Genomic DNA, 27,825 nt, shown 5'->3' on the forward strand with positions numbered 1-27,825 from the left:
ACTTCACATGGGTTGCCGAGAGATGCGTTTTTACATATCTTGACTCGTGTATGGCAGACAGCGAAAACTGACACGCACTGCAGCTTGAATGACATACACGCACACACGCACACACACACAAAAAAAATATATGATTACAGAATTGATTGATCCCATTAATATAACGGACTACAAGACAGCAGATCGTCCGTTACTAATATCATCATTCATACAGTAAACGTAACATCTGAAATGCATTGGTACACTTCACTGATTAGGATCGAGATATCATTGTAGATACACGAACGATTTGCAATATGAATGCGGTTTGTCAACAATAACCGTTCATTTTATACAAGAATTGTGGAGAAATAATAACAAGCTGGCCCAGAATCTGTAGAAACTAGTCCGCAACACGTGGCTTTGAAGCATAGAGAAGAAAAAGTACATGAGAGAAAAACAGATATCTTCATTTTTCCTTCAGTGATATTAACGGGCAGGCAAGGTAAGCGGGATTCAGCGATTATGACAGCCTAAGAATGATAACACACTCCATTTTCAAGCCAAGGAGATTTTAAGGGCAAAATGAGGAAGAAGTTGGTGGAGGGAGGCAAGGAAGAATGGAGTGGGAGGGAGGGAGGGACATGTAAGTTATGAGCAGCCTCAAGCATGTCTGGAGTGGTTAAAAACGAATTAGTGAATGCATGTCTTCCTTACGAGCTTCAAGACATTCTAAGCTATAATATTGAAAATCCAGAATTATTTTACTAAACCAGTTAATTAATTTCTACAGTGATTAATTTCTACAGTGATTTAGAGGTAATAACAAACAAAAGCTAAGTTTTAAATGCGCAAGTTGTACATTTGTGCATCACGAAGACTGGGTCTGGAAATTAGTTTAAAGGAGGAATTAATTAATTTCTACAGTGAATTAGTGGTAGTAGCAGACAGGAAGGTCTAGTTTTAGTTACGCCAGTAGTGCATTTGTGTGTCACGAAGACTGAGAGCATCTGCACGTAAATTAGATCTAGAAATTAGTTTGTGAAAGCAAGTAATGAATTTATAAGCAGACAGAAATGTTTAATCTCATCCGAAAAATTAACCATATATCTCTGCAGCACATAGCAGATCTGATGAAGGATTTTCACGTGAGTAAGGGGATTTAGTGATAATACCAGACAGAAAAGATTTAGTCTTACTCACGAAACGAGTCGTGCATCTTCGTGGCGGGAACCTAGACTTGCTCTGAAGGGCTGCACGTGCCTGGATTTGAACGGCACGGAAGACTCGGCTCTCTCTTTATATGAAGGATATTTCTGCCTTGAAAGAGCGTACGTCCCTTAAAAGGACTTTATTATCTCCTGCTCGATTTGATATCATTAATATATCAGAGAGAGAGAGAGAGAGAGAGAGAGAGAGAGAGAGAGAGAGAGTGTCTTTATCCTTTAAATCCCGTGACCCGGACACAAAGGACAGACTTTCTTTGTGCCTCGCCTTGATGCGCGCACGGGCTCGCGAGGGAATGAAGTGCTGACGAGGGGGACTCGAGGTGCTAAGCCGGAATACTGATGCAAATACAACTCTTGACAGATGAGAGCAAACCGTGACTGGGACCATTCGGTACGGACCCTCAGTATTCATATATATCTGCTTCAATATTCGTATGGGATTTGTCATTATCACCCTTCTCACCCTTCTCTCGCCATAATTCTTCTTCCCTCTATTTTTTCCCTGTTATCCAGTCCTTCCCTATTGTGATACAAGCACGTCACATACATAACAACAGCGATACATATAATGCGATGAGCAACATTTGTGGGTAGCAAAGGAATTAGAATCGGTTTCTTTCAGTATTGGAAATCAATTACACTACAGTAGGTTAATTTTTGTTATGGAAGTCAAGAAATATATTACTGATGTGGAATTCATTTTTACGAGTTTCGATTTAGTGTAGGCATTCAAATGTGTGGACACTTACCAAGGTTCAATTTCGTGGAAGGAGAGCGATAGGTATAACTGATTGTAAACTGTTTTTGATAAGTCTGGATTTAGTTCGGTCATTAAAGAATATATTCCTACTCCAGTGAGTATTGATAGATAGGTGCAGGAAGAGTTACGGAGTATATAAGATGTAGCTATGTGTGTCTTTGGTTTCCCTATTTATTAGTAGCTGGAAAATGGAAAATGGGGTAATGTATATATGTAAAATATTTATAGAAATCCTAGCTGTCTTGGACGTGTACTCTTGTTATGAAACTATGCCGTGCTGGAAGACGTGCGTGTTAGTGTTGATCAAATTGCTCATTCAAGGGAATACTCGCCTGTTGGTGCCGTGAATGCATTACAATATTTTGGAAAGACTCCGCCGAGCACCACAATTAAGAGGAAAGCCGTTTATCCAACCATGAAAATTAATTCCTCTCTGCAATAACGAAAATTTCGCCTCAATTGCTTCGTGTAGTATGAAATATCCTCATATGTATTTCATTCTCTCTCTCTCTCTCTCTCTCTCTCTCTCTCTCTCTCTCTCTCTCTCTCTCTCTCTCTCTCTCTCACACACACACACACACACACACACACGCGCGGCGCTCGCTAGTGTAGTGGGTCTCTCTCTCTCTCTCTCTCTCTCTCTCTCTCTCTCTCTCTCTCTCTCTCTCTCTCTCTCTCTCTCTCTCTCTCTCTCTCTCTCTCTCTCTCTCTCTCTCTCCACAGCGGACTCCATTATCTGACTTATTACAAAAAAAGCCTAAGTGATCAGATGACTTTCTCTTATCTGTCTCAGTGGTACTCTCACTCCCTAAGCTGAACCCTGTGTGGGAAGCAATGACTTTAATGCTACACCTGCTGGGCCACCATTGTCATTACGAAATCATTATGAAATCATTACGAGCAACTTCAGTACATCTTCTTGGCCTTTCAACTTCCAATTTCCGTCGTGGTGATGTTAGCGTTGTCTTTTCTCTCATATCGTGATGGGTTTAAAGTCCACAGTACACGTATGGTGCTGATAGTTACCTTTACACACATACATTGTACTACCTAGTCATTTTGTTTATGATGTTTATATTTGTTCAACACACACATACACACACTCACACACACTGCGGGTAGGGCTTTCAATGTGCTGGTAGACGGATAAGATGAAGAGCATATTTCAAGAAGAAGTATTAATGTTTAATTTGTATTGGTGGGTCCATTTAGAAATTAGTTGTGCAAAGAAATTTTCAGTTATTTGTGAGGGTTGTAGTGAAGTGAATGCAGATTGGGAGTTTCTTGAAACGAGCCTTCAGCTTGTTGTAGTTGTTGTTGTTGTTGTTGTTGTTATCATCATCATCATCATCATCATCATCATCATCACCATTATTATCATCATCATCATCATCAGCAGCAGCAGCAGCAGCAGCACTAATACTACTGTTATTGCAGTGACTACTACTACTACTACTACGACTACTACGACTACTACGACTACTACTACTACGACTATTACAACCACTACTACTACTACTACTACTACTACTACTACTACTACTACTACGACTACTACGACTACTACGGCTACTACTACTACTACTACTGCGCTGCTGCTACTGCTGCACTAAGCTAGGTATTTACCAGAAATAAGTAGATAAACTTAGAAACATGTTAAGATATCACCAGCAATATTCTTTATAAACCACCTTTCAGCTTTAATAATTAACATAATTTTTCTCTTTTTTCATCCCTGTCGCGGGCGAGGTACTGGTGTATCCTCTCCCTCTATTCATTATTCACTCATGACCCATTTGTTTACATTACTCCATCATCACAGGAACCGTTTCCCACGCCCGTGTAGTTGCTCTCTTGGGAGACTGCCAGCTCGGCCCTTACACACTCGTCTCCCTCTCCGCCTCTCCTCTCGTTCTCTGGTGCTGCTTGGCCCTGACCTCTCTGCTCTGGTGAAGTTGAGGCTCTTCTCGTGAATGTGAATCCGCTCTTGAAGCACACAGAAACATGTCCATTAGTCTTGCTGTGATGGGTCGTGGCGTGCAGCAGTTTGTTCCCTATTGTCTCTCTGTTAGTGACGAAGACTTATGTGATTATGGTAGCTCTATTACTACTGATGCTTCTACTTCTGCTACTGCTACTGCTATTGCTGCTACTACTGCTACAACTACTATAACTACTATTACTTATAACCTGTTAACACGTATCAGTCTCAAAACGTCATTCAAACTGAAGGTCCTTAGAGTGTAGGCTCCTCACAACACGAGGAAAAAAGCACGAAATTAAAAAGACTTGTCTGCCTACTTAACAGCCAAGAGTTTTGCTTTCCCAGCGCCATTAGTGAGAGATTATTCCATTACCTCCTAATGCATGATATAAAACATCCTCAAAACTGTCGTGTATCATAATATTAGAATAACTTTGAAGCGCATTTCGTCAGACAAGCTGGACAAAAGGCATGGAGTGAGGTGGTTGCTGCAAAGATTCGCTGATTGCTAGGTAAAAAAAAAAACAAGGGTACAGGATCCCAAGACCTGGGCTCGTTTTAAGAAGAAACTTAACGTAATTAAAACTCGATCCAGGAACCTAATTTTCGAACTCACATCACATAGACTTCAGAGACGTAATCCCAATTGAGCAGAATGGAGAAGGGAAAAGTAAAAAAAAAAAGAAATTATTTGAGTAAAGGTAATTGATATTTGCTTGAAAATCCGACAATCTCGTATATTCTTGTAGTACATAAAGAAAATGAGCCATACAGTGTACTTCCGCAGCGATACAAGCCTCTGTAAATACAAATGAAGTTTTAGAAAGATGCTTAATTATGAAAGTGCAGAGGAAGTAAGTCAGACGTAGTGATGAAGTATGAGAGTATAAAAGTCATTAATGTTAGCAATCTGGTATTAATTTTTGGAGAATTTTGATTAATCAGGCGGTGAAAGAAAAAAAAAGTATATTAATGAATTTTGAAAGTAAAAAATAGGACTTTAATACACTGGTTAACTCCTTTATGTAGTGTTGATTTCTGGAGAAGTTTGATTCCCCAGATGAAGAAAAAACTTGAAATTACAAAGTAAAAATACGCATCGGAGATACTGGCCGGTGATAAATATTTAAAGTGGATGGAATAAAGATTGGAATATGCAACACATTCTTTCCCCTCTGCCTTGACTGATGCGAGGGACGGAAACACGCTCGTGAAATTCGAAAGAGCAGTAAACGTGGAAATACAAGCATATTGAATAGACCACAAGGGAAGCAGTTAACTGACGGGATGAGAGAGATTGATGGCGGTCTGATAAAAGAGGCGAATTTTATGGAACAAACAACCTCACCATCATTGTAAAGACTGCTGTGATAGTTACCTTCATCCCTGCCTCTTCCTGTCCTTCCTCTCTCTTTCTCTTCCCTTTCCCTCCTCACATATTCACTCCTTCCAGCAAGTTGTCTATTGTATATACTGTAGAGGCTGCCGATTGGTGAGCAGCATGAACTATAGAAATCTCGCAGGTTCACGGCAGTTGATTGATTTTTTTTTTTATACCATGTGGGCTTTTCACGGGAATTTATGGGCTGAAGGGGATACTTGTTGAGGTGGAAACGCATCACATGGATTTGATTCACCTGCTGTCACTTTTCTCTGACTTTTTTTTTCGTTTTGGTCATATATCAATTTTGCTAATGTCTACTTTCCATTGACTTCCCATAATTTTTATTTTATTTTCTGCTGCTGTATACACTTCCCATTAATTGACCATCCTTATATAAACATTTGTGTACGTGATTCTTTGTCTTCCTATGCTTTCTGGGTGGCTGTGATTGGTGATCCACTGTGCCGTCACCGACCATCACCCGTGGCTGGACTAGACCCTTCCCTCGGCTCAATGAAGACCAGAGTGATAGCGGCGGTGCAGGAAATTTATTGAGGTTTTCGATGCATCAGTCTGGCATGTTTGTTGCTCGCAGATTGGAATAGAACATGTTTTAAGTGAATTTTGGAGCGACATCGGATGGAATCGTATCTTGACGGGGATAACAATGATGAGAGGTTGATGTTGACTCTGAATTGTAGAGAAGTGGGTGAAATATGTTACAATTCAAGTTTAGTAAGTCGTCTTTGTTTAAAGAAAGCTGAATGTTATTAGCTATTGAACACAGAGAAGGACTCGAAAAATCACGAATTGAGGTAAAAGCGATGATTATTTGAAGAGATATGAAATTAATACATGGTGCGAAAGTTCCTCTGAAATTAAAGTTATGGGGAAGGAAATTACGAAATGATGAGAAAAGTTACATATTTCAAGTGTAAAGTTATAAACTGCATATTCCATGTTCAAAATACTTAACATGAAACGATACTGTAATGTAATGCTAAATATAGTGATGCTGAATATAGTGATGCCAAATATTGTGATGCTGAATATAGTGATGCTGAATATAGTGAGGCTGAATATAGTGAGGCTGAATATAGTGATGCTGAATATAGTGATGCTGAATATAGTGATGCTAAATATAGTGATGCTGAATATAGTGATGCTGAATATAGTGATGCTAAATATAGTGATGCTGAATATAGTGATGCTGAATATAGTGATGCTAAATATCTAAGGATTTATAATGGAACTATCGATTAATTACTGTCTCTCACTTCTTCTCCCACAAAGACAATACTGTGAGCCAAGATCTAACTTTCAATCCTTTTACTACAGGCTTAGCATCGCAAGATGGAGCCGCCTAGTTCGTGAATACCCCTAAGCCCTTTCCTCCCCTCGCAGTAATCCATCACCTCGATATCCTTCAAACCAAACCCACTAATACCTAAATAAACCTCCCAATGCACAGGCGGCCGCTTCATCATAGTTTTTCACCGTGACAGACTTCCATTAGTCATTCGTAAGAAGTAATACCCACCAAATGACCACAATAATGGCTTGATTTTTCCCTAACACGCCAATTAAAACCAGTGGATTCCTAATGGGTGGCGCTTGTGACGTAACCAGCGTGCCTGCAGCATAGGAGCGAGCGAGGCGTGTATATCGGCAGCGTTTCGTAAGAGAAAGGTGGAATAATAAGGCCAGAACAGAGGCGTTCGCACCGAGACTGGCCAATTGAGGCAGGGATTGGCGAGGTGTGTGGAAATGAAAGAGCGAAACGCAGACCTTGCAACAGAGATCTGGGAACGCACACACACACACGCACACGCACAGGCACAGGCACAGGCACACGCACGCACGCACGCACGCACGCACACACGAGGATTAAAATAGAAAATGAAACGAAAACAAGAAAAAACCTTAAACTAAAAAAAGAAAAACGGCAAACATAGAAAGGTCTTGAAATGGGAGAGAGAGAGAGAGAGAGAGAGAGAGAGAGAGAGAGAGAGAGAGAGAGAGAGAGTGTGTGTGTGTGTGTGTGTGTGTGTGTGTGAGTGTGAGTGTGTGTATTTGTAGATTTCCACCAGAGAACTACGTACAACCTATTATCAAATTAAAAATAAAAAAAGTTCAGTCTGTCTGGAATAAGCTCTTCTCAGCTATTCATCGTGCTACATAAAAATCGTCGTTGATAAGTGCGATGAAAAACAGTTTTACTTTTGAAGAAACTCCGTGTCTTGGAGAGCGCACATTGATATGCCCTCAGTAAATTTAATAGTAATCCTGCGACTAAATTAATGAAGTTTACGAGTATTTGGCAAACAAGCCTTAATTAAATGAAAGTTGGAAGTTATCTTGTACTTTGAATATTTTACTACCAATGACAAAACTAGTGAGGGATATGTTTCTAAGGATAGTAATGTAAAACGCAAGAACACAAGAAAAAAAATGGCACACTGCAAGATATCATGAGCCCTACACTGGAATTAAACTCCGTAGCAAGTCTTTCGAAAGATCCACCTTACGGGAGAAAGAAAAATTTAATAGACGTTTTATGAATGCAGTGGAAGAAAAGAAAATAATCTGACTGAAGAAATAAGAAAAATAGCGCACATTGGAGAAATAAACTGCTGTGGCAATCGTTTACAAGAGCGACCGAAAGAGAAATAGGGCAAGTATTAAAAGATTAATAGATGTTTTATGAATGCAGTGGAAGAAAATGAAATGATGTGTGTGACTGAAGAAGTAAGAAAAAATACCGCACATTGGAGAATACTTACGTGGTGTGGCAATCCTTTACAAGAGCGACCGAAAGAGAAATAGGGCAAGTAGTAATTCTTTTAAGTTAAACGCAGTGGAGACTCAATCTCTAAATTAAGTCGCAAATCACGTACTTTAAAACATAAAATCGATGCACGCAATTCTTGGTAGTTAAACACATTTACTTATTCACGTGTTAATTATCTCTATGCAATGATTAAACTCGCGCCTCGGCAGTGTAATCGGGCCAGGGCTTGTGTCTAGGCTGGAGGGCAAATGGGCGGCCGGGGAAGTATTGCATGATAAACTGTAGCAACCAGAAAGCCAGAGTGAGTCGTATGTCTCCAGGTAAAAAGTTCCTCCTTAGCATATGACCTCGTCTTGACCTAGATGTAGCTCTCTCTCTCTCTCTCTCTCTCTCTCTCTCTCTCTCTCTCTCTCTCTCTCTCTCTCTCTCTCTCTCTCTCTCTCTCTCTCTCTCTCTCTCTCTCTCTCTCTCTCTCTCTCTGCCGGAAGACAGAGTTCGGTGCATGATTAGGCGTGGCAGAGCAAGGCTGGGCAAGGCAAGGCTGGGAAGAACGGGAGGTGGTCATAAGAATAGCAGAGGAGGAGGAGAGGAGAAACTAGAGTCCAGCTTTAAGTGGCGGGGACAGAACAAGCAAATGGAGCATCAGTAGAGAGAGAAAAAAGACTGAGAGAACCCCACATACTTTATAATACGTGGATGGTCGGCAGCCACTGCGGGGAAGGGGAGAAAAAATGGTAAGAGTGGGAAGGGAAACCATAAGGAGAAAGCGAAGTGTACGGTATTTGATATATGGCAGGGTAAAAACAGGAGTCTGTGGTTGTGAACTGTCTGGAAATGTGATGGATGGTGATGGTGTGGGTGTGTGGGTGGTTGTTGGAGTGGGTGTAGTGGTAGCCCTTGTCACCTTGAGGCCTTGACGTATGCGCGCAGTTGCGGCTTATTGCAAGGAAGGGGAAGGGAAGAGCATGTGTAGATAAATGCCTAATGAACAGAGAGAGAGAGAGAGAGAGAGAGAGAGAGAGAGAGAGAGAGAGAGAGAGAGAGAGAGACGCGCATCACATTGGTATGCATGGCCTGAGGGAAACACCCTTCTCGTTACAGTGTCGACCGGATGTTATATAATTAACTCCTGCCCCTCCTTTCCCTCCTGAAAGCTCCTGAAGGTTACTGACGCTGGGATAAGACGGAATATCTTACCTGAGGAGAGTTTGAGTGCCACCATTGACAATCCAACTTGCACGATTTTCCTAACATTAATATGATACCTGATTTTTTTATTTTTTTTATTTATACCATGTGGGGGTTTTCACGGGAATTTATGGGCTAAAGGGGATACTTTTTGGGTACCTCCTATCTCAAAGCCCACCCGTTAGGAAACCGTTGCCTTGAGCGAGGAAGCCCAACCTATACTCGAACCGTGGACAGGATTCGAACCCGTGCACTTGGAGACCCCTCGGACCCCAAAGCATGCATGGATCCATTGTATTATTTAAGGAGATAGAACTGAAGGTACTGAAGGTAATGGAAGTTAAGATGCTAGAGTGCTTCAGTTAGGTAAAAAAAAATCATAGGTTTTAAATGTTCTAATAATGTGATGCTGTTTGACTACCACACAAAAGATCTCATAAGTATGGACGCTGAAAGGTTTAAACGGAAATACAGTATGAGTAATTTATAAGTAAAAATACTAATGGTTGTGAAATATTCTAATGGTATAAAATTAAAAGATTTGACGAGAAGTATTAAGAATGTAGAAGCAAAATAAAACACAGCCAGTAGAAGGTTATAACGAAAATATGACTTGCCGCTAAAAGGTATGAACAAAAATATAACTTGATCCTTTACAAATAATACTTAAATTCCTGGTTCCAGTTTTCATCTCCCGTATCTCGTTTACATTTACCAGCACACCACGCAGTACTCAGAGAATGTGGGGGACAGTTGCGAGTATTTGTTCTTTCATACTGTCTGACTGTCACCCTTTGATCCTACTTTTAAGACTCAACTCTCATTCTTTTTTTCACCACCTTCGGGCACACGCTTCTGAACGAACAAAATCCACCGCCCAGGGGATACTGCTTACTATTTTACGCGTACAGCTGCTTTTTCTGTTCCACGTGATGATGTATTTCTGATTTTTCGTTAATTTGAACCCGCACCTTAAAACTTTTCAATTTTACGCGTACAGCTGCTTTTTCTGTTCCACGTGATGATGTATTTCTGATTTTTCGTTAATTTGAACCCGTACCTTCTCAAAACCTCTCAATTTTTCACGCACAGCTGTTCTTTCTGTTCCACGTGATGAATTTCTACCTGATTTTTCGTTAATTTGAACCCGCATCTTCTTAAAACTTCTCAATTTTTCGCGCAAAGCTGCTATTTCTCTTCCACGTGATGTATTTCTACTTGATTTTTCGTTGATATGAAGCCGCACCTTCTCAAAACCTCTAATTTCAACTGTTCATAAGAAAAGTTCGGTTCATGCACTCAGCACCACATCACACACTCGCTTGTTTTACGACGTATTTCAAAGCTTTCTGTCTTTTGTTTCAGTTATATTTTTCTGACCATAAATGCGATCCCTCACCTGTTACTCTAAGTCTTTGAAAATATTTTCCTCTTTACAAGGGATTTTATGTTTTGTGTTGATGTTCACGAACCTTCATCGTATCTACATTTGAATGAGTAAAACTAATTTCCTCTTAAAAGCTTGAATCAAATTTTTTTCTCATAACGCTTCCTGCCTTTTTTTTGTAGTTATTTTTTTTCTTTCGTCTTAAGTCTTCATTTTGTGGCTTATTTTGACAGTATTGACTTTTGTTTGGTTTATATATAAGCTTTAATGAGTCCTTGGAAACATCATCTATAGGAATATTAGTCTTTTGAACAGGAAGTTTTGAAATGTTTATCTGACACGTTCTTAAAGGTGTTCCGTTGATATTCTTTGTTATGGAGTCATCCCGGAACATCAATGTTTTTTTTCTTCACTATTTCTCATTTATAGAAGATTTAAATGTTCATTCCCGTAAGTTCTCCGTTTCCGTGTTCATCTGTCTGCATTTTTCCAGTTGAGTTTGTTTAATGTTTTTTTTTTCCACCCTTACCTTTGACCGTCGCTAAATACAGCTTCCTCTTCTCTGGAAAGGTAATATCCTTCCACACCATTATTTATTTAATGTTGAAATACAAGTTTCGTAAATTTATTTCCATAAGACAGATTATTGTTTCTCTCCTCTATTTTTCACATCACGTTTCCCTTTCCCCTTTTCATCTGAACATCTTACTACACACCATATTCTATTCCATCTGCACCTCATTTTATATTCCATTATATTATTCCCTTCACCTGCATGATTCACCCATTCCTGGACAGGGTCTTTAAACAATGCCTTTGTAATACGTGCCTTTCTGTTCTGCTTGATATGGTGTTGTGAAGTTTGGTGCAATGTGGTTAGTGCGTTGGCTGCCGCCCCTGCTACTGTGAGTTATGTATTATGTACAGAATATATAACGATGTAATTTAGAATACAAAGTGTCGTGCATTAATATTTTTTGTTTGAATTTTTGTTTGAAGAAATTTTCAAATGATGATCTTTTTATGCGACAAAACAATTACTGAACTAGTAGTGTTAACTGTATATTTTAACAAAAACTACAGAATAAACAGCATATCTTAGTGAATACGGCTAATAGTGTACGCTGAAAAAATGGGATTAATAATATAAATTACCGAACCCAAAGAACTGACAGTGTATAGTGCTGAAACCCACTAATTAGCATATATAAATTAGGAAAAACCTCAGAATTCACAACAAGTATTGCCAAAAACCTTATATTTATCAGTATATATTGGTAAATAAAAAAAATAAAAAAAACACATACCAGTAAGTAGTTAGCCCAACGATTTCGCAGGTCACGGGACAAGCCAGGCGACAAGGAGTAGAATAAAGATGAAACATTCAAATGGTAAAGTGAAAGCGAAGCAAACATGAGCAAACTAGTGCATCCATTGTCAGATTTACTTGCTTAAATGGACAAAGAACCTCAGTACCTAACAGGACGGCTAAATTTGGTTGTCTATATAAAACACGTACCTTCATAACCTCCCCACACCCACCCAAAGAGTCTCGAAACCTAACAGGACGGCTAAATTTGGTTGTCTATGTAAAACACGTATCTTCATAATCTCCCTCACACCCACCCATATTGCGTCAACTCATTTTTATGACCGATGACTATTCGTGTAGTTTTATGATCCTAACACGAACCTATTTGGAAATTAAATGCAATCACTGACGTCATTTACTGGCATTGCGTCGTATCCGGCAGCTCTCTCTGGTCAACACTTTCTCTTACTCACCACATCACCAGCAGGTCATATCTACGTAATGGTGTAGAGAAAATAGAAAATTAATTCATGGTCGACTTTGCGTATTAAAGTGAATGGTGTGTACTTGAAGCATGAAGGGGAACAATAAATCTGTCTTTGATTATAATTAGGCCACACTCAAGGCTGCCATTAGAGCCAATGTGCGTGTATTAATGGCGGGTATTTCATCATTGTATTATTGTCCGTTCTGTTGTTATTAATGGTGGTGGTGGTGGTGGTGATGGTGTATTGTTTTCATATTCTTTTTCTTCTTGTTCTTGTTTTCTTCCTCGTTTTTCTCTTTTTTTCTTTACAGTCAGTGCTCTCATGTACTGCAACGACTACTGCTACTACTACTACTACTACTACTACTACTACTACTACTACTACTACTACTACTACTACTACTACTACTACTACTACAATAATCCCAACACAGTAACAAGCAATGGTTCTCTCCTAATTGTTCAGTTTGTAACCGCAGGGAGCAAGGATTAGCGAGGGGGCAGCGGAACCCTAGGGAGACAGGCAGGTAGGGTACGAAGGACGGAAGCATGTTGTGTGCTGTCCCTCGTTACTGCCTCACTGAAGAACATTAGGCGAGGCGTTGGGTGTTGGTGAGTGAGGCCCGAAATATGGCTCTGGTCGGGTAGTGGTGGTGGTGGTGGTGGTGGTTGTGGTGTTCAAAGGCCTCGGGTTTGTGCCGCCCAGGACGAGGAGCGGAAAATATTGCTGGCATAAATATCTGCGGTTACTGAAAGTGTAAACATGTGAGTGTGGCCCAAGGGGGCGTGGGAGGGGGGGGCTCACATTTTTCACATTGGTCGAACGAAGCCTTTTTGTTTGCTTGTTGTTTGTTTCATGTGTTTAGTAATGGCTGATGTGTTTTTTGTTTTAGTTAGTCATTATGGTTAGAGTCAGGTGTGTGTGTGTGTGTGTGTGTATGTGTGTGTGTGTGTGTGTGTGTGTGTGTGTGTGTGTTTGTGTGTGTGTGTATGTACGCGTGTGTGTGCGCGTGTTTGTGTGTTGTGTGAGTGAGTGTGTATGTGTGTGTGTGTGTGTGTGTGTGTGTGTGTGTGTGTGTGTGTGTGTGAGAGAGAGAGAGAGAGAGAGAGAGAGAGAGAGAGAGAGAGAGAGAGAGAGAGAGAAGGTGTTGGTGGTGTCAGAGAGTCTGTTCTGTTTTTCTGTGATCTGGATGTTGTTTTTCCTCCTTCAATCGGTCTACCTATTTTTTTGGTGGTCCCGTCTGCCTATTTCTGCGTCTTTTAGTCTTTGTTTGTCTGCTCGTGTGTCTGTGTTATCTATATAATTGTCTTCTTGTTTTTGTCTTACTGTCTGTGTTTTGTATGTTTCTTTTCCTCTTTGTCTGTCTCTCTGTCTGTCTTTGTTCTGCATATACATCTGTTCAGCTTTGTTCTTCCGTTTATCTGTGTGTGTGTGTGTGTGTGTGTGTGTGTGTGTGTTTGTGTTTGTGTTTTTGTTTCTGTCGCTTTATTCAACATGTTCATCTTTCTATCTGCCTATCCACCTCCGCGGTAGTCTGTCTATTCATCTAACCGTGTCTTTCTATCCGTCTATCTGTATTTTCGTCTGCCTGCATCTTTCCAGTTGTCCATCTGTCTGTATCTCTTTCCTTCCGTGTACATGTATCCATATTTTTCAGTGGTACATTAACTATTGATTGGCGGGTCATGTTTCACCACGGTTACTGCAGACTTCGCGTGTCCGGAAGCAATTTTACAAATCTTTCCCTTGTCTCAAAATATCACATGACATTACTATCCTTCACCATTGGTCTTTGTCGCTGGAGATTGTACGCAGCGGAGGCTCTCAATAAGTAAAAAAAATTCTACTGTCCTCTTTCACTAGCCGGTGCGCGTGGGGAAGGGAACCCGGGATCTCTTTTTGCCCTATTACTTGGGAAAGGTCCTTGAGTGTTTTGTGTTGACAACTTAGCTCAGTGTGTCCATCTCCTTGTGTATACTCTACCGTTTTGTTTTGCACTTCTCTTTGACTTGAGCTAAGACGCAATGTACTGATATACAAGAGAGAGAGCAAGAGCGAGAGAGAGCAAGAGCAAGAGAGAGCAAGAGCAAGAGAGAGCAAGAGAGACAGAGAGAGCAAGAGAGACAGAGAGAGCAAGAGAGACAGAGACAGACAGAGACAGAGACAGAGACAAGAGACAGAGACAGAGACAGAGACAGAGACAGAGACAGAGACAGAGACAGAGAGAGAGAGAGAGAGAGAGAGAGAGAGAGAGAGAGAGAGAGAGAGAGAGAGAGAGAGAGAGAGAGAGAGAGAGAGAGAGAGAGAATATTTCAGTGATATTTGTGACGTGAGACTTTTACATACGTGGACAGATATCACTTTTTTTTAGATCTATCACGGTGTGGCTGTCAGTCTATTGCACTCTCGCAGATGTGGCTGTGGACATTGATGTGTATATTTATTTATTTATGACGCGCGCAGGTTAGAGAAAAAATAAACAAATGAATAAATAGAATAAATAAAATGTAGTGTTTTTAATTGTCACTTTGTTTACGCTTGTGGTTTGTTTGAACACGTACGCATACAAGGTAACGTTATTTTCAGATTACTTTGCATTATGACGTGTTTTTAACCGCGTGGTAATGGCATTTGTTTGGTTCACAGGTGCGTGGTGCAAAGTAATGTTATTTTAGCCTGGAATTTTGTTTGTCTTCAGTCTTTGTCTATCCCCCAAATACAGTTTACTCTCGTTATCTGTACTGCTTTGTTCACGTTAGTGTGTGTGTGTGTGTGTGTGTGTGTGTGTGTGTGTGTGTGTGTGTGTGAGAAAGGCAACCGGAATTTAGACTTGCCATTATTGTCTCCCCCTTACTCCGTCCCCCGCCACATCCCCCCCCTCACACACACACACACACACACACACACACACACACACACACACACTTCAACCTAACCCAACCAGACACACCACACCATACCACATCACTACATACAACAAGATCGCTTTTTATATAATAAGAGAGAGAGAGAGAGAGAGAGAGAGAGAGAGAGAGAGAGAAAACGAAATTTAATAACCTTTTAGTTAACAATACATTTCCCCTGAAGAATATTTCCAAAAGACTGAGTGCTGGAAGGTCGCGAGCTCCGCCGTATCTGCCTCTCGCACCGCCAGGCAAGGGAGGCAGGAAACCAATGCCCACCGCACACTCCGACCGCCGCTGCTCCAGTGTGAACCCCTTATTCCGAAACAAAGAATCCAGTCCATAAAGAAATTATTGTTCGGTTCATTCCAAATGGGCAACTTTGTTTCTTTTATTTTCGCCTGTAGGGGAGAAGGGAAATTGATAAAAGAGTGCATGATTAATCTGGGAATTTAAAGTAGTGACTTCATTTCCTTAATTGGATTCCTTTTCTCTCAATAGATGGAGTGGAATGCTTCAGGCTCCCTGCCTCCCCTCCCCTTCAGCAGTTGCTGAACGAGGCAATACATGGCTCGACAAATACATCAGGTGGGTTAGCTTGTTGTATATGTTCGTATTTATCCTCCACAACTACGAGCTTCCACTGGGAATATTTTTATAGGGAGAAATTCACAGAAGTTAGTAGATACCGTGAGTTTGTAAGCAAGTACGTGAAGGGAGTGAATGTGTTCCATATGTGTGCGGCTATAATCCACGACGGAGAACCTACGCTGTGTATTTTTCTCATGGGGAGGAGATCAGAAGAAAACTTATCGAGGTAGTATGTTTTAGCTAGTCAGCAGTATAATACATCGGGTTAGCTATAGTTTGTTCCCTGTAGTGTTCGGATTTATAACCCCAGCAGTGCATTCTCTATAGGAAGGAATTCAGAAGGTAAGTTAGTAAGTACCGTGAGTTAGTTCGTAAGCAAGTTCTCCGCCACACACTGAAGGGGGCTTGGCAGATGCATTCGGATGTTTGTTTTGCGCGAACTGCACCCTCGAGATCTGGCCGTCAAGACCCATTTCTCTTCCACCCTGCTGGCTTGTAACTCGCCGCAACCGCTTGTTCGCGTTCCCCTTCCGCCAACATACAAAACACTAAGCCAACTGTGTGTGGAGGGAAGGTCACTGTGATTCTTCTCGTGGGATTTGAGCGAAGAGAGAGAGGGAGAAGGAGAGGGAGAGGGAGAGGGAGAGAGAGAGGGACAGGGACAGGAGGAAAAGGGAAGGGGGAAGGAATTGTAGGAGTCTGTTTGTGTGGATGTATATGTTGAGGAGGAGGAAACGGCGACACACTGGGTTTTATTGGCATTATTCACAATTTTCTTTATTCCTTTACCAGGAAATTAGTGTTTTTTCCCTTTTTTTTTTAGGTATTTTTCGTGGTAAATCCTGTTTGGTGATATATAGAGCGTATTATTTTCTTTTTGTAACCTGTTAGTGTGTGTGTGTGTGTGTGTGTGTGTGTGTGTGTGTGTGTGTGTGTGTGTGTGTGTGTCTGTGTCTGTGTCTGTGTGTGTGTGTGTGTGTGTGTGTACACACGAGTTTAATGCTCGAGGACATCCCAGGCATTTTTCACTCGCTGGAAAGAACAAACAGTATTTCCCAACCACACACGGAACGACAGATTTCTTCCGCCTCATTCTATTGCTTCTGGACTCTGGGAAGGAAGGAAGAAGGAGAGGAGAGGAGAGGAGAGAGAAAGGAAGGAGCAAATAAAAATGGCTGAGGTTGCGTAATTTCCAAGACTAGGTAGGTGGGTGGGAAGTGGGTGTGGAGGAGGCGGATGGATGGGAAGGTGAGTGAGTGAGTGAGTGGTGGGAAGAGAGAAGAAAGGTTTCTGTGGAGCTGGTCTATATACACTCCGGGAGCAGGGACTCTAGGCTTGCCAAACTGCCGTCCTTGTGGCTCCTAGCTTGATGTTGACTCGGGTTAATCGCTGCTGAGTTTGGAGGGCACAGTGCTTCGCCAGCTCATTGTGCCTGTACTTCCTCAGGTTGGGGTATTATGCCTCTGGAGTGTTTCCGCGCCGGGAGCACGGGAACGGGGCTTTGAGGAGCGGCCTTTGGGAAAGATTGCAAGGTGAAGATGGCGCTGCAAGGCTTGGCATAATAGCGCTGGTTTGTATCTCCGTGTTGTTGCGAGAGGGGACAAAGAACCTGGTGAGAGAGAGAGAGAGAGAGAGAGAGAGAGAGAGAGAGAGAGAGAGAGAGAGAGAGAGAGGGGAAACTTCAGAGTGTGGAGGCGACAAAATAAAAAAAAAAGTTTGTTTGGAGCAGGGGTGGTGGTGGTGGTGGCGCGAGGGACGGAGGTGGGCAGAGGCGCTTGGTAAATTAACTTGCACTCTCAGGAAAGGAAACAAAAGAAAACGTGTAAGAATTTTTAAGAAAGGGTGTTCGACAGAATGATAGAAAGAGAAAGTGAAAGCATATGAGGTGAATGAGAGAGAGAGAGAGAGAGAGAGAGAGAGAGAGAGAGAGAGAGAGAGAGAGAGAGAGAGAGAGAGAGAGAGAGAGAACCTTTTATCTTCAACACACAATCATTTCTCTCAAAGAGTTCAAACAAACAACAACAATATCCAGACACAGGCATAGAATGAGAGAGAGAGAGAGAGAGAGAGAGAGAGAGAGAGAGAGAGAGAGAGAGAGAGAGAGAGAGAGAGAGAGAGAGAATAGAGTAGGAAGGAGGAAGGAGAGGAGTTGAGACGTATCCAGAGCGACACGTAAGAAGACAAACAGAGACTAATAGTGTAGTGTTGGGAAGGAAAGAAATATAAGAAAAGTTTGGCCAAAAAATCAGCCTCTTTGTGGAAGCTGTGAAACTTTGGGAATTTGAGGTGAGGAGAAAAATTTAATATCGTCATCAGGGCTGCAGAAAATACAGAACCTCATTTAATAAGTGCTCTCTCTCTCTCTCTCTCTCTCTCTCTCTCTCTCTCTCTCTCTCTCTCTTATCTATGCGTCTTTCTTGTTGCTGGTTCGTTTTTCTTTAAATTTCCGTGTCCGTGTGTCTGCCCGTCCGTCAATCCGTCTGTCTGTCCGTCCGGCTGTAGAATGTTTTTCTTTGTCTGTGTCCGTCTGCCCTTCCGTCAGTCCGTCTGTCTGTAGTATGTTTTTCTTTATGTCTGTGTCCGTCTCTCTGTCCGTCCGTCAATCCGTCTGTCTGTCTGTCTGTCTGTCCGTCTGTAGTATGTGTGTGTCCGCCACTATTCGTTTCCCCAGCAGAGTTTTCTTTACAGTCTTTCCTTTCCGTTCCCGTTTTCTACGTCCATTCTTCCGCTGACGCTTTTTTTGGTCCTGACATTCGACATCCTTTGTCACCTGCAGGTCATATCTGTTGCCGCCCTTGTGTCGCCTTCAGACCACCTGCTCTCTCTCTCTCTCTCTCTCTCTCTCTCTCTCTCTCTCTCTCTCTCTCTCTCTCTCTCGTCCAGTAAGTTACAGGGTGGAGGGAAGAAAAAGGAGGTACACTGCAAGATATTTCTCCTCTTGTGCGACGAAGGGAGGAGTCACCAAGCTACTTTAAGTTACTTTGGCTCAGAGTAGAACACGAGGGGGAAGTGGAGCAAAGAAAAGTCACTGATTGGCAACCGTAAGTGTCCGGAAAGGGGAAGAGAATGACTGAAAGGAAGGAAGGAAGGAGGGGAGGAAGTAAGGGAAGCAGTAAAGAAAATGAAGGAAAAAGAGAAAAGGATGAGAGACAGAGAGAGAGAGAGAGAGAGAGAGAGAGAGAGAGAGAGAGAGAGAGGGGGGGAAGAAAAAAAGATCATTCGTCTTTGTGTGAGCGAGAAAGGGTGGAAAGTATATGATGATGAAAGGCGGACGTGAATGAACACATTATTTGTCGCTTTTACCGCTGTTGTTGTTGTCCTGGTTATTATTATTATTATTATTATTATTATTATTATTATTATTATTATTATTATTATTATTATTATTACCATTATTATCATTATCGAGCGCGTATGTCTTCCTTGATATCTCTTGACACTCATTAACCACTGTTCCGCTTCCATTCATTAACCACGATTCTTCTCACTAATGAACAAGTACCATTGATCACACGAGTGTCATCCCCACACTAACACGCTTCTCATCACCCACGAACACACACAGCGGGTATGAACTAGAACATTTTGTATCATATTCTTAAAAAAAAACTTACGCGTCACATCTCCATCACTTCAAGAACCTCTCGTTTACTGTTTTAGGTAGTGACAGATTAACAAGATTTCCACCGTCTTGAGAACCTGCTAATCATCTCTGTGATCTGGAAAAATACCCGCGGTGAGAGAGCAAAGGTTTCTGAATAATGACCTAAGTACTCGCTGCCACAAATCTTTCGCCAATCTCTCTCCACCGCTCCAGGTTTTCCGTGACCTTTAGCGCGTCCTGCCTTTCCAGTGCTGGTGGTATACATAGAAGTAATGTTTGCTCTCTGGTTACCTTATTATGATTTTTATTACTGGTATTTTCTACCGGCGTCTCTTACTGGTGTTTTTCTTGTGCGGTCACCGTTCACCTTGTTTACCGCTAATATATTTCAAGAATTTGTGTCTCATGCCACAAGGTTAAGGAAACGCGGCTGTAGTGTGTCCTGGCAAAGTGGCGGGAGTTGCTCTCTTGACCGCGATGGGTAGAGAGGTAAGACCTACGCTTCCTGGTTCCCGGAGCGACGCGCCCTACAGTGAACGTCGACTTTCTGGAGGAATAATAAGTTTCCCGCGAGGGATCAAAGCGGCTCGACATAAACAAACACGCGCGTATATATGAACGCACCTTTAATCTGTTTAATCATAGAGCGCAGTGCCTTTCTCATACGGAATTACCCGGGGAAATACAAATAACCTTTTACTTCCTCTTCCCACGTCTCTGCCACATTTGCTCCCATTGCCAGGCTATTTTGTTTCCTCACAACTCGGGCCTAGCGATAATGAAGTATAAGTTACCAGAGGATGTGACGTTAAGTACCTTGCTCGGTTAAACTTGGGACTTGGGTCAGTAGCAGGAGGGAGCTGGAATGGGGGTCATTGGTGGAGGGAACTGGAGGTTGGTGTGCAGCTGGCGGCGTCGGTAGAAGCGCGAGATGTTATTTAGAAGGGAACTCCGGGGATGTAGCGAGATGTAGGTGGAGTGTAACGTGGAAGACATCGGGTTCGAAATTGACGGGGCTGCAAGGATCAAATAGGTGAAATACAGCTTGGAAACTTGTTCGTCTGGGGAGGTGTAGCAGTTACCTTACACGCAATTACAGGCAGATGTGGATTTGCTAGGAGTTGTAACTGCTGGGCGAGGGGAAGTGGCGTGCGGTGGTGGTGGTGGTGGTGGTGGTGGTGGTAGCGGCGAAAGAGATGGGCAGGATAGGCTGGTCTGAAGTGTGTGGAGCGGGAACATACCATTTTTTCCCATCTGTTTGTTTCTTTGATGGTTGAAGGTTAGTAGTGCGCCTTGTTTTTTAATCGCCTTGGTACTGGTGTTTTATATCAAGCCTTTTCATGGAAGATAAGCAAAAGGCAGCTCGTGTCCATCGCTAACTTTCTCGGCAAGCTGAAGGTTATTAATGAGTTTTGGTGTTATTTACTTACATTTCGTATTCGAATTATGAACCAAAACTTACTTTGATACATACGAGTATTGTAAAAAAGGAAACTGACGATAATTGCGAGTGGTAGGCGTTCTAGGTTGCTAATGAGCCCTTGTTTTTAGTTGACTTCTTACTTGTGTTATGTATCAAGACACGGCTATGTATCAAGACTCGGCATAAAAGATACATGACACGCAGTAATACCAGGATTTAGTGTTCATTTATATTTCCTTTCATACTCGTGTTACGTATCTAGACTCACTGTGGTACAAGAGAGACACTTGCAGTAATAACAGAGTTTAACCTGCAACAATACGGAATGCTTGAAACTCTATAACCATTAGTGATACGAGAAACTTGACCCATATTGTATATATGTATACGAGTGCATTAATTAAGGATAACGGAAAGAAGGCTGATTTGATATTAATAGAAAAACAAATCATAGTACACGGTCAACACTTAATTAAGGGACTTACGTACTTACAGGTATACTCTTGTTGACTGAAGCCGCGGGTGTGATGCCTCGCGAGATGTAGTGCTGTGAAGTGTTGACGTTTCCTTATGATATCTTACAGGACTGCCATCATGAAGAGCCAGCGTATTCCTATCATGTCAGACAGACAGACAGACAGACAGACAGACAAACACAGACAGACACAGACAGACAGACAGAGAGAGAGAGAGAGAGAGAGAGAGAGAGAGAGAGAGAGAGAGAGAGAGAGAGAGATCCATTTCATGCGTATAAAAATACAAGTTAACATTAAGGGTAAGGAAAAAAATCGGATATTAAGATGAAAGGAAATGCCTTCATCTTTCAACTTGATTCAGAATGTATCCCATTTTGCTTTCCTCTCAGACTGGAAGAGTTCGTGGATCAAAGCAACACAGAAATGTTGTAGCAGTTGCTCAGTGTTCGCGTATGTGCTGCTGGGAAATAGAAATACCTCGGTCAGAAATGCATCACCTTCACTGGCAGGTTTAGGGCTAAAACACCGAACACTAGAAGCAACGTAATCCTCTACATTTAAATGCAACCATGAACCTTGTCAAATGTAATGCTTCTGCTTATGCCTTGATATTTATTTTTCACTCTCTATGTCCTCCAGTATGTACATATAATAAAAGATTCAGATCGTACTAGAGAAGCACGTTGTTCATCAAAACAAAATTCTGTGTCACTATTCTTATCATAGTTTTCTTTGGGGTCAATATGGTAGCAAAAAAGATTATCAGATAGCAAGTGAAGAGTAAGTTTAGAAATTAGCCAGCGATGAAAACTCTCTACGTCGCTACTTTTATTAAACAGTTTTTTCCAGTCAGTATGATAAGTGACAATTCTCAGATCATAAGAAGAAAGAATGTGACTACTTTTCGTTTTGTTTTCATTTACAGAAAAAGTTGGCTTCCGCTCGAACTCATTGTGTTGCTTTGTAATATAAGTTTTTTTTCCATATGCACTTGTATCTTGATGAGAAGCTTTCACTGACAACTATGTAAGTCGAGTGCACTTAAGTGTTGAAGGTACAACAGCAGCCTATATAGCAGTAGACAAGGCTAAAGCTGCTACGCCGTGGCCTGCAGAGCCAAGATCAAACTTTTCCAACCTGAAAACAAGTTGAAGGACTCTCGAACTTTTAACTTTTGTATCGTGCTTATAAAGTGGAGCAGGTGAGTTGTGTGTCCTTTACTTGTTAAGGCACTGAATAGGGCTCTTTTGAAAAGGTCGCAGTGTTCACGGAGGTAGAGTTGAAATCGTACCTCCTCTTACCAAACAGCTGTTGATATAATTGTGTTTCCTTGTTTATACCTTTCCTCAGCATAGTGCCTGGACACACCAATAAGCTTATGAGTGTGAGAGAAACAGATGCCTCCTTCTCAGGAGTCTGGCGTAAACCCTAACACGGATGACGTAACGTTGGTACCTTGTTGTTCCTGCAAAAATAGTAACTACAAATGTGTTTTTCAAATGCGTTTTGTTCGTCTATTTAAGTGAAAACTAGTATGTCAGTAGAAGAGAAGTTAAGTGATACATGAAAGGCTGTTCAGTTTGATAATTTGAAGTTTGTTTTCTGAAACGCTTTTGGAAAGATTAGATAACAAAAAACTAAGACATCAGACGTCACAAAATGAAATTATTAAATACTTTGTCATGTAGAATAAATGGTAAGAAATGAGCAGATGAAAAGATAAGAGATATAAGAACAAAAGCTGCTGTTTGAACCCTAAGGGAAGGTAGCCTGACTAGGTAAAGGGATGGGCAAACGGGAGGTGGAGAGATGAGATTGGAAACTTTGTAGCAAAACTTGGCTGAAACAGGAGAGTATGGCGACTTATGGCAGAAGATGGTCAGGAGGCCTTAACCCAACAGAAGTCTTGGCTGATGAAAAGGAAAATGGAAAGAAAGGAAGGAGTCAGGCAGACAGACTGACAGTAGTAGTAGTAGTAGTAGTAATAGTAGTAGGTGTAGGAGTAGTAGTAGTAGCAGTAGTAGTGTAATTCTTAGACTGATAGGCACACAGATAAGCAAACAGACAGACGGACAGAATAGTAATAATAACAGTAGTAGTATAATTTGTAGACACATAAAGTGGTAGTCAAATAGAATAGTAGTAGTAGTAGTAATAATATTATCACTTATAGACAAACAGACAAACGGAATGGATGTTAGTTAGTATTGTCGCTTAATAATATGACAGAGTAAAAAATAAAATGAATGGAAAATCAGAACAAGGAAATAGAAAACCATAAACAGTGTACGTTTCGGGAGGAGGTAGTGATCACGCGTCCAATCTTTTGTCCAGTCTCGCTTTGTCTTCTTTTTCCTTACTTTTCCCTTTAGGTGACCTGGCAAATGAACATCAGAGCGGTTGACTCACGGGAGCTTCAAGCGAGGGACACGTATTACTCCTTCCCGGATTACCTTCCAATTACAAGACTGCAAGAAACCTTTTTTTTTTCTAACTTAATTTCTGGCGTCGCTATGTAAGTCTTGCGCGCGAGGAAGTTGGGTTTAAGTGTGTTAGTCCTTTTGTGCTCTTATTTGCTTCCGATGTACTCGGGAACTTTGTGGATGCGGAAGTTGGGTAGTTGGATAGTTAGTTTAAGTACTGTTTGCTGGCGTGGGAATGCTGTACACACGGAAACCTGGTCTAAGTGAGATGGCTTTAGTTCCCTTATTTGCTTTTGGATTGTGAGTAGCCGAACCTTGCTTTAATAATAATTTATTTGGGGGTAAATTTTACAACCCAACCAGCTCACTTCTGGATTAAATGAATGTTTTCTGGTAGATCTCGACCGGTTTCGAATGAATACGCACTTTATATCCGTATGGATTTAATTCCCTTATTTGCTTAGGATATCGTGGGAAGTTTTCATTTAAGTAAGCAAAAATATGTTTCGTACTGGTAGAAAGGAACACACGCATACACGAGCATATAGTAGTATGTTTTTTTCTCTCCCTAATCTAATCTTTGACTACCAGACGTGCGTAACCTCTTCCTCTTAGCAGGAATATGAAGTATTTCTAATCGACACAGTGGCTTTTGTTCATTGTGGACGTGAGTTAATGAGGAGGTTGCTGGGAACGGAATTGAGGCGGTAATACCTAACCAGGAGATATCTTTTTTTGGATAGTGAGATGAGGAAGCAAGCGTAGGTTAATAACTACGCAAATACCTGGAAGTGTTAGTAGTAATAGTAGTTATCGTAGTAGTGTCGGTAATTATATTTATGGCGCTATTTCGCTGTAGTAAAAGGAATTATCGTGGTTCTTATGTTCTTTTAGTGCGATTAAAGCGTATAAATAGATGGTTGAGGTGTAACTCATATCGGAAATGTTCATAGGAGTATTAATTGAGTCTCATTAATTGCTTCTCTTTTATTTAATTGTATTGCCGGTCACTCTCTTGCGTCTCCGTGTCTTCCATCATTTCTCAGGTTACTGGCTTGATCTTTTCTCTCTTTCTTCCTGCACACGATATTATATTATTTTTTCACCTTTATCCTGGACACTTCACTAATGCAAGAGTTAGGCCGTTTACTCTCTTATCTCTTTCACTGGTAAAATCTAAAAGTGTTTGTCTCTCTTGTTTTCTGCTTACTATGTCTGCACATGATTTTCTATTCTTCACACCTTTATTCTGTCCGCTTCACTAATGCATTTCACTCTTCCCCCTTTCACTGGTAAAGCTTAAAAGTCTTTCCCTGTGTTTCTCTCCTTACTACGACTTGAACTAGGGGATTACCAAGGCATCGAAACTAAATGGGCTATTCTTTTTAAAAAACTCTTTTAGAAGACGCAATAAATTTAACTTTTCTCTATGTATTTTGTAACCAGCCTCCTTCACATGTAAAATATATTACCGTCATTTGGCTAAAAAAAATAATAGCTCCTCCCTTAATTACACAAGTTAATTACAACACGCAAACAACAGTATAGTATATACATAAATCAGATAAAACTATCAAAATTATCAACCAACAGATTTTGCATTATGTCAGTCATGGGGATGGAATTTTACCACCGTGTTTTGCTGCTTTATATCCTTCATGTGGGCGGCCAAAGCGTCCAAAGTCTGCTGGGGCTAGGTGTCCACTACTTACCTCAGCTGCTCCCTGCCCGACAGTGGTTGGGATGAAGGCACAGAAGCATGGAGACGTTTAAGTAACCTTTTGCTAGGTGGTGCTCCTTAATACTACTATATACAAGACATACGTGCAAAGACCTAGTGAATGTTCGTTGATGTCTGTCCTTCGGGGTTTGTAGTGTGTGTGTGTGTGTGTGTGTGTGTGTGCGCGTGCGTGCGTGCGTGCGTGTGTATTTTTTTTATGTACCTTCAAATATGGACACCCCATTACACAATCGCAATTTGAGCTTTTGATAGTTTCCATCAGTGAGCAAGGTATGTCGTAACTGAAATGTTTTAAGGCATGGCTAGTCTTGCTCTCTATCACCTAAAGGAATATGCTCCTGGTTCTTCCTACTGCTCCTGGTTCTTCCTATAACTTGACTTCTTTTAAGAGGGAGGTTTCAAGACATTTGTCCCTATCTTTTGGCTAATTCCTTTAACATTTTTAGGGATCCTGCAGTTTCAGTGGGCCTTTTTTTTTTAGTGTTTTGTTGTCCTTGGTAGGTCTCTCTCTTGTATGGAAAATAAAAAATTCGCCAGACAAAGTTCTCGCTGATTTGGTTTATAATTGATCGTGTGTACATAGTTAATGGATCTTAATTTTTATGAGAGTAAAGTTAATTTTGAGAGAAAGATAGTTATGCTGATTATTTTACCTTTTTTTTTTCTTCCTTCCCTTTTATCTAATTGCCTTTCCTCTCATTTTCTATATCCGTCCCGAGTTTCGTCCTCCTCCACGTGATTTTATTACTCGACATTTATCTGTATTGAATTCCATCTTCCTCGCTTGACTGCTTTCAAAAAGATCCTCGATATCGTCTTGCTGGGAGGAACGGCCGGCCTCACATCCATCCACCACACTCCTGAGCGATCTTGTTAATAATCTTGAAAGGAGAACATTAAGGTTAGTGAGGAAGAGAAAAAAAAGTACATGTAAATATCCTTTGATAGCTTGTCCAAAACAATGCACTTTTTCATGACAACACACTAAATACACATGTTTTTATACTCCTGGCAGTCGAAATCTCATTGATATGAAGAGAGAGAGTGGAAGCTCCTTCAGTTATTATTTCAACAATTTTTTTACCAGCGTCTTTCAGATAGCTTTTCCGTTCACTTGTTTGTATCCTCCATGATCATCAGACTTTCTGCCAGATCTGTCAATCTTATTTACTGATTCACTGCCTTGGCATATTGCTGTTAATTGCCCATTGTTTTATTTTCCACCGTATGGAGTTCAGATACACCAGGATTGTGTTATATTGGCTTTCAGCACGTGTATGTGCTCTTCTATACCTTTCGCATATATATGGCAGAATTTCTTTATTTTCGAGTAGAACAATCACATTTCAGATTTGTGTTTGTGCGCAAGGCATTGAAAGATTCGGTAAGGAAGGGTGTGGCTGGAGAAATAGGAAGTTCTAAAGGGAAAAGATCGATCATGCTCAGTCCTTGTTTGGATACCTCTTGTGTTCTTCCTGAACCTATTATTAGATTTTTTTTATATGATTATTTGTAGCGCCTTAGAACAACTTGATGTCTTTCACTTCCTTCTCACAGGTAACCCCGACAACGCCACGTCCTCCGTCCTCGTCGCTCCTTTCCTGAAGCGTGAGTAAGAACTTTGCTAGGTATTATTTTACTGTGTTTTCCATTTCTGTGATTTTAATTTACTGCTGTTTCGGGTTTCTAATGCTTTGATACATTCACTGCATGGAAGAATGCTGATATTGAGAGTGGGATAAAGAAAAGTTGGTCAAGAAACGTCTTATGGTTCCAAAGAAGCGAACTCTGATCAAGCGGACTCTAAGGCGAGTATATGAAGAACCTTATTTGTTGCAGAATTTTATGGTTACACGCACAGAGAATACTTATTTCAGCCAAACCCTAACGTAGCTCCTGATTCGGAATTTGGAAGGGAGATTGGAGGATGGGGTAGCTCCTTCCTGGGGGTCCTTAAGTGATACGGTGATGAGAGGGTGACAGTGGAATGATTGCATTGCTTGGTGATGGCGCGGTAGTATGGTAATGCTTACTTAATGCTTTAACAATGCAATTATCTGTGGTTGAGTGGCAGCGGCGTGGCGGTGGCGGGATAGCAGTAGTGGCGGCATGACGATGAATCCCATCAACATTCGTTAACAAATTTATTGCATAGATTACAG

At 41.2% G+C, this 27,825-nt stretch overlaps 1 long non-coding RNA gene across 1 annotated transcript in view; it reads left to right on the forward strand.

Moving 5' to 3' along the window:
- The window catches only part of LOC123504093, a 33,730-nt gene extending 6,442 nt beyond the window's left edge, over positions 1–27,288 (forward strand). Inside the window, exons 2-3 of the long non-coding RNA XR_006674699.1 lie at positions 15,907–15,993; positions 27,221–27,288. This is a non-coding gene — a long non-coding RNA (uncharacterized LOC123504093). The remainder of the gene's footprint in view (positions 1–15,906; positions 15,994–27,220) is intronic.
- Positions 27,289–27,825: the final 537 nt, after the last annotated feature.

This window comes from Portunus trituberculatus, chromosome 15 (assembly GCF_017591435.1).
Source record: "Portunus trituberculatus isolate SZX2019 chromosome 15, ASM1759143v1, whole genome shotgun sequence".
NCBI lineage: Eukaryota > Metazoa > Arthropoda > Malacostraca > Decapoda > Portunidae > Portunus > Portunus trituberculatus.